The following is an 11,295-nucleotide window of genomic DNA, read 5'->3' as shown; positions in this document are numbered from 1 at the left end:
ACACAGCAGAGCTCCCAGGATGAAAAATATTAAACTATATTAAAAGCCAACAATATATCATTTACGTGAATAAGCCTTTCCCCCCTTCCCACTGTCAAGTTTCGCTTCACAGTTAGCGCATACAGCGAATAAATAATCGGCCCCACGACGGTAGTCAAACGAAGTAAATTGGAATTGGAACAAGGGAGGTCGCCTGCGTTAGTGAGAGCCGCTGTTGATGCTTCCCTCTGGGTACCCTAGGAGCGATGTCCTACTATTTGCTCTGAGGCTGGTGTAATTTAACCAGCTATCGATATCGCTACAGCAGAGTAACTTTGGAAGCGGGAATAAGTGGCGGTAGCCACACTAGATTGCTGGAAACATTTCGCGCAGCAAGAATTCCCCAATATATGAGTTGGTTTTTTTTTAGTTAAAAACAAACACAACAAAAGTTTCTGTGCAATCACGCACAGCACGCATCCTGCGGAGCTTTCGTTTTCGGTTCACCTCGCCCGAGCACCTTTTCTGCTGTGGGGATGCCTTTTTAGCTTTTCCGCAGTAACAGCTTTTAGATGTTTTTTTAGGAATGACCCACCATTTTATTCGTTGCAGCGGAGCGCAGTCATTTGACAGAGCAGCTGGCGACCTCGATACGGCTCTGTGATGCGTTGGCTACCTCCGACGCGAGGTTATCGGTTTCTATAGGCCGATAAGTGGACTTGGGCTGACACATCAGTCCGTAACCGTTTAATGGGCTCTATACATTAAACTTTCGCTGTGTTTTTTGCTAACTGCGACGTGCGACAACACCGGGAAAAAAAGGACATAAGCGTAGAATCCCATTGTTCTTCGCTTCGTGATTGAGCCAGTGTTCGCATCCTGACAGATTGCTACAGAATCGCCTGACGTGCATCGTAGGTACAAACAACCGGACATTTGAAAAGTTTATCTGAATAAAAAGGTGACACCGCTAACTGAACGACCGCTTGTGTCGCAATTCCTGATCCTCAGCTGTGAGTATCTGCACAAATACCAGAAACATCACAGCTGAAGGCAACATCAGAAAAATGACCACCTTCTCCTTTTCTCAGCAAACTGGTCATATACTGCAGGCTGCAATCTGTTTGAGTCCTAATTGATCCTTTTAAAGGACCGATTTCGAAGCATGTTCTCAGTTGCAGTGGCCTGTGAAAGCGGCGCATACACAAAGCTTAGGCAAACGCACGCGCCTACAAAGTCATTATTCCTCTCTAAGCAAGGCACTATCTCAGCTTCATAGTAGGATTCACTGTATGACAATCAGCTTTCTGGACATCGTCAGCTAAAACGAACAAAGATTTTAACGATGTCACATGTTTGCTTCTTTTATTATTGCTCATGTTTTCCTGTTCAGTTCAGGCTGATTCCTACCCAAGAAGTACAAAATGTCTCCTAAACGTTTATTTAAGAGGCACATTGGTCGAAACAGATTTTCGACCAAGTTAGACGCACTTAATACGATTCCTGAGAAACAGATTTATTTTCTCTTCGCAATGCACCAAAAGGGTGCACTTTGGAAGTTTTGTTTTATCTGAGCGTTGTTGTTGTCGCTTTCTCGATGTAAGAAACGGTATCGAGTTATTTGTTTGTGTTGATTCGACAAAAAGAGCTTTTTTAAAACAGCGTTTCTGCTGCGCGGTAATCAGTGACGCCAGGGACAAGTCGTGGGAGAAGGTGTCGGCTACAGTGCATCCGCAGATCGCTTTGAGAGGAACAAGACGAAAACTAGTCCTTTTAACAGACGCCGAATTTGCAGTGCCCGCTCTCGAAGCTGCGCATCAGGACGTCGCCCAGCCACGAGACAAAATTCCCTCGCTGATGACGGTGTACTTACTTTCTCTTCGTTTTGTTAGCTGAGTAGAAAATCTGAGGATGACACTGTTGTGATGGCTTGAAGAAGTCGCCATCCCCAGCTTGAGCTCCCAATGAAGCTGACTGATTGTGCTAAACCAAAATGTCCGGTGGAAATCATCGCAAGGTAGGCACGTGTTCAAAATCACGTGCAGCAGTAACGACCCACCGATTTGGGGAGACGAAGAGAAACTGTGAGCAAAACGATATTCGAAGGCGAATAAATAATTGAAAGTCCGCCGCTTAACAAGTGGCGCTTTACGGAAACTTCAGCTCAAAATTCTCGAACAGCCCAGGATGAGGACGGGCACCCATTTGAGTTCACCTCTTGCACTATGTGCCCATCATGTCAAAGTAACGGTGGCCTGTAGTGGCCAAAATGTTGCACTGCTAAGGCCACGGAGGCAGGTGTACCACTATCCACATCAGTCACTTTTGTAGTTGAAGCAAAAAAGAATGCCTGTGTTGAGATTTGCGCTTGTTGTATGTTTCCAGGTAATTGTAATGAATCCAGAGCCAACCATATTACGTGCCACGTAGCCCAGGTTTAGTTTTGACTAAAAAAATTCCTTAAATTTGCGTTGTTTGTTTTGTTTCACAAGTAAAAACTATAGCTTTTGAAAAACTGGTGAATGCTATTCGTTTGTTTAAACGCATACTTAACACCCAGCACAATTTTAACTTTCTACAAAGGATTGAAGACCTCTGAAGATGACTGATGGAGGGAATGGATTCTGTTTCCCTTCAAAATATCCAAGTAGCTATCCAAGGCTGGCTCAAGATTTGCCTATCCAGGCTTCTAAATGCTAAAAGAGGCACGGGACTTTGAAAGTTTATTTTGCCCACTCTGTATTTTTCATACAGGTGTACAAGAGCTGAATCAACGTTGCAAATAAAGCCGCAGAAGCCAGTGGCCATCCCACATTTGCGTAATGAGTAAAAGGCTCACTACTTTTGCGTTAAACGGGCGGGGAAACTCTTTCTTTTCTGGTCTAAAACACGAAGTGCACGAAGACGTTCCCTTCCCCCTAACAAAAACAGAAATAGGCTTTGGCTATTTCCAAAGTAGCTACAACGCCAGCCAGAAAGGCATCCAGAGAAACAAAGCTGCGTAAAGATGGTGAAAATGTGAGTGAACTAACAAGACTTCTTAAATCCCTAGTAACCTTTTACACACATGTTCACCAGCTTCTGATCCATATTCAAACATGTTTTTCACTAGCTTCTAGACAATGTTTTGTTTTTTTTTTTGCTGGAAGCGTGTTCAGAGTAATCCAGCAAATAAACAGAAAGTCCAAGATATAAAAAATTGCCTTTTTTACCGCTTCTTCTATTGAGCTACCACATCCGGCCCACATTATGACAATTCTCGGTATAGTAAGGGTTGTTCCTTTTCGGGTTTTGTATTTCGTTAAAAATGGGAGGAAAAATCAGGTGCTATTTTTATACTCATAATCAGGGACAAATGTCGCTTTTTTATAAAGTTATTCTGATATTTATATTTTTTCTGGTTAAATCTGTAGATGTACTCAATACAGTCACTTAATTTTATCGTAGGCATAGGGAGCTTCTTAACTCTAACGCATTAAAATGATGTTTGTTTTATGCTGGTAATCGGGGGACATCAAGTTTTTCTTGCGAACACGCTCCGAAATTTGAATTTGTTTGGAAATTGATCACTAATGACGACAGTAGAAAGAATTGATAACTTTTATAAATACGGCATTGCCACAAAAACCTGGTTATCGTTTTTTACACGTCCTTGTATATGTACATATCATCGGTGCACAGTATGTTGGTCTCCATTAAAGATTTGTAGGATCGTTGAGCTTATCTGAGCTGGGAGAAAGTCCTCTCGATATCCCAGTTTCCATCAGCGAGGCACAAGATTGTCAGAGCCGCGTTTGCCAGCCTGGCGTAGTGAGCAGTAGAGTCAAGCCAGTACTCAATGAGGATGAAAGCTGAGTTTCTGGGGGTTGTTTCTAGCAAGTACTGGTTGAGAACGGCGAGCTCTTTGCCCACGATTTTGCAGATCGCTACTATGAAAACGTCTATTGGGGGGGGGGGAATCAGGTTTAACCTAATTCTCCTTACACATGACTCGGCGTACAAATAGGGTAGAGCCAGGTTTTGCCAGAAAACGAACAGTCCTATGTGAAGTTAGTGCGTAAGTGCGAATTCACGGTTGTTGATTGCGCGATTACGGTGGATATCGTGATCTTGGTGTGGAGAGGAGGCGCCCAACACCCGCAGTCACTGAGCGGAGAGAGGAGGAGGAGAGTAGCGCCCGCCGTTACGGCGAGAGCTACACGAGCGCCCTCACGCGTCGGAATGCGGAGCGCCCGCTACGCGAGCGAGAGCTCGCCCGCCCGAAGTGGAGAGGAGGCGCCCAACACCCGCAGTCACTAAGCGGAGAGAGGAGGAGGACAGTAGCGCGCGCCCATCTCCCCCCGTTGCTAGGGAAGACGAGGAGGAAGACGAGGAGCGCGCGCACCCGCAGCTGTTGCTATGCGGACGACGGCGGCGGACGATTCAGGCTCGCTTAAGAAGTGCATTCGCACTTAAAAAGTTGCGTTGTGTGTGGTAGGCTGGAAGGGAATGCAGCAAATATCCCTCGCCCTTGTGTTTCCGTTGCACCTCCTTTAAATTTGCTTCGATATCGCTGAAATTTCTCAAATGATTCCGTTCTGTAATATTTTGCCTAAAATAGCTATCAAGCAACGTTTTTTAGTTCGTGCAACCAATTTGTACAGCTAGCCTGACCTTGTCATACCCGGGCGTATTAATATTATCTTGTATAAGTTGCACTGCAAAACCACTGAAAATATATATCCAACTGCCCGCTCCCATCATCAATCGCCGTTGACTGCCCCTACATCTCGATAAGATTATAGCAAAATCGCTACAATTAAACTGGTGTAAACTGCTGTACGAGGGCTGTTCCCTAAGATGCAAGCACATCAACTAGCCATCTTGCCACCCCACTAGAAAGCATCCTTACGAAGTATTAATTCCCTGCCTGACATGCTTAGAAGTCGCATCGTAGAGAGCTATGCAAGATTTTTTAGAACGTCGTCAAAACTAAGAATAAACGTTGTGTTGCGTTCAATCTAGACAGCTATGAGGTGTCTAGTATTTGTCCTGTAGGCGTCTTGTTGCAATTTAGAGGAGTCTGAGATGTCATGAAGGATATTTTGAAGACGTCTTGTAGCTCAGGCATAGCGGCGCGTAAGACGATGGTTACATCACGTCTTGAAAATGTCTATGCAAATCTCGATCAGTTGTTGCATACACATCTTGGACCTCTTGTGAAGATGTCGTTTTCAAGTGTGGTAGTTGTCCTAATGTAAGGATCAAGATGTATTGAACAGCTACAGAAGATAATTTCTAGTCGTCTACAAGACGTGCTTGCGTTCAGGGGGGATTTTATGCACCCAACTTGGACATGCCTCCCAGACACAGTAGGGAGTGATCACCGCATTATCAGCATCCAGCTGCGTCGCACAAAACCTACAAAAGCTCGTCTTGCCACTGCACGTTTAACATATTGGACACAATTTCTCATGATACCCCAGCCCAATCTGTTGATGACATCGAAGAATAGTCAGCTGCCATTCTGGACACAGCACCGAAGTACACAAAACAAATTCCGCTGCCCCCTGACAACCCGGTGGTAGATGCCCACCTTTCTCATCTTTGGGCTGCCCGCCGTGGTCTACTCAAGCGATTGAAAACTCGAAAGACCAAGTTGACCAAGTTGACCAAGGAGGCTGCTGAATATGCATAGCATTGTAGCAAGCAAAATTACGCTCAATTTTGTATTATTCTTCACGTAATCATAGGAACGCTATAAAGATAGCATCTCCTCAGATTGCTAATGGGCAACGAATAAACCAAAACAGCAGTGACTCACCAACTTCGAAGCATTATTCGAAACAATTCCGGCATGGAACAAGAACTTCTAGACATGCTAAGAAAACCGTGGGCACTACCATACAGGGACTCAGCCTTGCTCCATGCTTCTTACGCAGGCCCCCCAAAAGCTGACCTCGGTGCGCCCTTCACCATTCCTGGAATTGAGGCAGTCGGGCGAAGCCTCACCAACAATCCCACACAAGGTAAAGACTACATCCAGAACAAATACCTGCGTAATCTCAATACAGCTCCCCTTGAAGCATTATTAAAGTACATCAACATGATGATGATGATGATGATGATTGCTATTCGTTTCCCCATAAGCGGGGTGATAACATGTCATCTTACCAAAAAGGACTAATATAACCATGTTTTACACTCTTGGTTTAATACTAGCGCTGCTTAGTACAATGAAATGCGGGTACTCTACCACGACTCTGGCAGCACGAGGATATTACTCTTATTCCAAAGCAAAAAGAAACATTTGACTCCAGGAAACCTTCGCCCCATCTCACTGACATCGTGGGCTGGGAACTGTAGGAAAATTTAGTGCATAACTGCTCGGAAGCGGGTATGCCCTAAATCGAGGATAATGATCAGTTCCCAGTGACCATGTTTGTCTTTCGATCCCATCTTTCCGGGGGGTATTTATATAAAGCTTAATTCGGACATTACTGAACGACTTACGTCATCCCACAAGCGCTGCATACTCCCACTACACATCAAGGGTGCTTTCGATAACGTATCACACACGGCAATACTTGCAAGACTCACATCTCTCGGATGTAGGTAACGCATGTGTGAGTAGGTAAGGGCCTTCTGAAGGGACTGCACTGCGACAAATGGTCTTAGATATCTTCGGTAGTCCGCTTTCACGATTCAAGCGGAACGTACCTGGCAAGGATCGATCATCTCGCCGCTGTTATTCAACATTGCCATGAAGGACCCCCCAACAAAAAATGCAGACAATTTTCCACATTAAACAGGTGTGATACCCAGATAACCTTGCCGTCAAAAAGCCTAAGAGCTCCATTGGGGAGCGCAAGAGGTCTTGCAGCAATCGGCGACCGTTGCCCTTCTCTACCTCCAGACATGAGGCCTCCAGTGCACTCCTAAAAAATTGGTTTTGCTGACAATGCACTCCCAGCCTGCTCACAAATAGGCTAGAGGTATGACTGCAGCTCAGCTGACCATTGCAGGGCAGCCAGTCTCCAATGTCTCGCACCTGCGAGTGTTGGGTTTGACAATACCCAAAAACGGCTCTGGACTGCACACTATTTCCCCGTAGGTAAAAACCTGTCGTAACTGATGCACCTTCTGCAACGCATCTCCCACCGCCATGATGGTCTTAAAGACCAAGTAACCCTACGAATTGTGCAAGCTTTGCTTATTAGCGCATTACCTATGGAACCCCATACCTCACACTCAAAACGACGTAAAAGGCTCGGCTCAACATCCTGATTCGCCAAGCGTACAAAACGGCGCTTGGCCGCCTCACTGTCTCGGCGACCTAGAAACTACTCGCTTTGGCAGCTCACAACACGTGGGAATAACTGCGAGCAGCCGATCATTCACAACAACTACGGCGCCTGCAACTGCCTCGTACAGGTCGACAAGTCCTTACAGCATTAGGGTAGAACCCGATACTTCCGACGGAACAAAGCAAACGCATTCCTCTAGCTTTGCACCATTGCATCTGGGTGCCCCAATCCCTCGCAATATGCACGCCAACTACCACATTGGCCACCGGGCTGCTCGTACTCGAACCCTTACTGTGCGATACGGGAACGACCCCGCCGCTCTATACAAGGATGCTACGCCCTACACTGGCTTCGCCGGCCACTTAGCCTGTGTAGTTACGCGTACTGGCCAATGCATCAATGCCACCACTACTACCACAACCTCAATCGATGTCGCTGAAGGAATATCCCTTACCCTGGTCTCCACTACCCGCCGTGATCAAGTTACTATCCTCACCGATTCCCAAACAGCCTGCCAAAGCTGCCAGATTGCTCTCATATCATTATCAGCCCTCCTCATCCTCAAACACTGCTCGCCAACCCGTTATATCCGCATCGTCTGGGCTCCTGGCCACACCAAAATTTTCGGAAATGAAGCGGCTCATGCCGCGGCTCCCGATTTGATACACCGAGCCATTGCCGACGGTGGCCAATATCTGCCCCTTCAAAATCAACTCCACCCGCTGATTCGCTACAGAGAGATTCTCGTTCATTACAGGCAAACTCCCCGCAGCCTCCCACCGCCGCACTGCCGCCTCTCCAGAGAGGAAGCTACAACTTGACGGCGGCTCCGAACGAATACCTACCCATATCCCACCCGCCGTCACCTCACCTTCCTTACCCAACACCCTTCCCTCTGCCCTCACTGTCCCTAGTCAGGCTCCCTCTAGCATATTATATGGGAGTCCCAACGTACTTATCACTTGCCTTCGCTTCCCAACCCCACCTTCGAGCATTGGATGGCTTCCCTGGCCTCCGCAGGCCCGGATATCCCGCTTGGAGTGGTTACCCCAGCATAGACGCCTAGCCGATGTCAAGGCATCCCGGACTAGGAACACCTTCCACGGTGAAAGGCCCACATACTGCCGCTGCTCGATAAATAATTAAAATACATACTCTCTCTCTCTCCCTCTCTGAGTTCCTGTGCGCTTTTTATTTACCTTTACTGTGAGTACGCACAGTCAGGAGCAAATTTAACGCGAACACTGAAATATGAAACAGAACACGCAAAGAGCGTGATTTCTTTCCGTGAAAGTGAAGTTGTCGCGTGGCTTTTTTACTGTAAGAAGGATTCAAAATCTGTATTTCGAAACATACCGTGAGTGAGCCATTATTATATCTCCACTATCCGTTATCTTTGATAATCCATGTTCGGGTTGACTTTTTTGTGTTCTCATTTTATGTGTTCTTGACTGTACGTACCGTTGTTTGCCTCACTAACAAATGGGCCATTTACAAAAATGTAATTTTCCACCCGCGTAACTCATTCTTCAATTATCAGCCTGTTCGCAATACTCACGCAACCCGAGAATATACCTCGAACACTCGTTTGCAACCGGGTTGGCGATCTCGCAATGAGAACATTGTAACAGGTTTCTGGAAAGGCGGGGCGAAGATCTTTTTAAAAAGTGGAAATGAAATACATCCTTCATTACCAATGAGAAGAAATGAATATGACGATGTCCAAGCCCTGAAACTAAAAGTAAATTTAGACATGAGAGGAAATTTTCATAACGTAAGAGAAGTTGCGGCTGTGCTAGGCATGCTTAGTACGGTTAAGAGCAGCAATCCCAGACTGGTGAGATGGAGGATGCGCTGCGGCTCCAGGGGATAAATAAAAAAAACTGAGAAAAGCAAGGAAAACAAACTTTGAATCAGTAAATGACAAGAGACTAGAGCTTCGAACAATGCTTGAAAGGAGTTTGCTAGCTCAGCCTAGGATAAAAAGCCCCTAGGAAGAGGAAGAAATGACCAAATAAAATTGTAGGACTGGCTTATAGGGGTTAACTGATAAAATAACAGTGAAATGGCTGCCTACAATGTGGAAACAAATAAAGAAACATTTGCGGATTATGAAATCTCAAGTAAAAAAGGAGGTGCTAGTTACCGTCACATATAGAATTGGGCAGTTATGCGTTCTTTGAAATGTTCTACTGGGGTGGATTTCCGTTAGCTACCACGATCCACAGCAGCAGCGGACGCTTTAGGGCCATTCGACGTAAAGACTGCAAACAAATAGAATTAGGTACAGTGCTGGAATTGTCGTTTCATTATTAAGGAGAAATCTCTTGCAATTTCGCTCTTGTCTTCAATATTCTGCTATGCGTCACGCCTGGCGAGTTACCTTTTAATTGGCACACTTACGCTATTAGCTACCCAAGTTGTATTGCCTTTGTAATAATTTACAGTGGTTATTTTGCCAATGAACATAGAAGACGGGCATGAACTGATGAGGATGAAAGTTGATTAGATGAACATGAGAATGCTCGCTTGGCGGGTGAGGTCAAGAACAATGATGGGGCTCATGAATCCAAGCGGTGTATGGGGGCGCATCGGGTACGCGAAGACTTGTCGCCGCAAGATATCGCGTCGTCTTTAGACGAAAGATAAGCCAGGACCACCGCATATCTGCAGGTATACTTTTGCATCACTGCGTTGAAGAATGGGCAACCCAGGGCTGCAAAAGACTCTCAAAAGTGGTCGTTGGTTGGTCACAGCGGAACGTAATGCCACACAAAGCTGAGCCAACTTCTAAGCGCAACCTCCTCGGCATGGGCAAGTCCCGCGGGGAGGCTGACAACACTCGGTGGAATTAGAGCACGTGTGCGGCGCTGGAGATGTTCCTTCCTCGCCAGCAGGACATTGGCATCAACCATCTCTAACATCGAAGTCGGGAAAGGACCAAAGGCTGCAAGCCAAGCTTCGACGTCTGCCTTCCAGTGGGCTGTCATGCGGTAACTATTCAACATGAATGTAGGAGAAATTCAGGCCTCAAGTTAATGAACAATCTGGGGCAGCATACGGCTACGACTAACTAACCGAAGTAAACGGACTGCTTGGAGGGCGTCAGTACAATTTACGATGCGTGCCCCGGGCTGCAAAGTTATTCCGGTTAAAAAGAGTCTCTTTAATGGCTACAAATTTCGCACAGATAGGAGCTTGGGGTTGCGGGGGTTGATTACTGGCATACGCATGTAATATGATGAAGCCGGGTCGAAAGTGGCTGCCCATTTCGGTGATGCGTTCTGAAAGGGCATATGCCGAAGTGTTGGACTGTGAATTACCGATGCCGATTGGTTTCATGCCACTCAATTTTTGGAACTGCAGCATGTACACATTATTCCTGTCGGCTTCCATCGGTTCGACTCTGTGGTGATATCATTATTACGAACATTTGTACTTCGGGCCGTTTTATTTTTTTTTTCTCAGCCACTATGCCAGAGTCGCGGCCAATCGCTATGTTGAACCCCACTTTTAGAAATTCGGAATTGGGTAAACATGCTTTGCGATTGTTTGATGTTCCAAGCTCAATATAACTTTGTATCCGCTCAGTTGCGTGATTGTGTCCTGTCACTACCATTGCCATTGCCATGATGCTGAATCCTATCTGCTGCTTATCTCTCTGGAAGCGCTTGTGGTATGGCACAATCACATCGAACGGGAGTACTTCGTTTTTTTATACTTGCGCTACACGGGAACTTTCAATTTACAGTTGAATACGCCATTGGAAGTGCACAATATGTATTTGCAACGGCGCACTCGATAGGCAATTGGTTCGACGGTCTTCGGAAGGCTTTGAAAGGGACATGTAGAACAGGTATTACTTCCTCCTCCAATGTGAGTCGGGTATTTTAGGTATTCGTGTACGCGAGTTTTCCTACTTTTGTATGTGGCGCGCTCAATTAACTCATGTAGGCCCCAAACCAGGTTCCTAATGACGTTTCCAAGTCGAAGCAGCAAGAAATTTACCGGTCCCATCACTTGTAGAATA

The sequence above is a fragment of the Haemaphysalis longicornis genome, unplaced genomic scaffold, assembly GCF_048455015.1.
Source record: "Haemaphysalis longicornis isolate Haplotype H1 unplaced genomic scaffold, Haemaphysalis longicornis Haplotype H1 scaffold_8, whole genome shotgun sequence".
In the NCBI taxonomy this organism is placed as follows: Eukaryota; Metazoa; Arthropoda; class Arachnida; order Ixodida; family Ixodidae; genus Haemaphysalis; species Haemaphysalis longicornis.
This window is presented reverse-complemented; position numbering follows the sequence as displayed.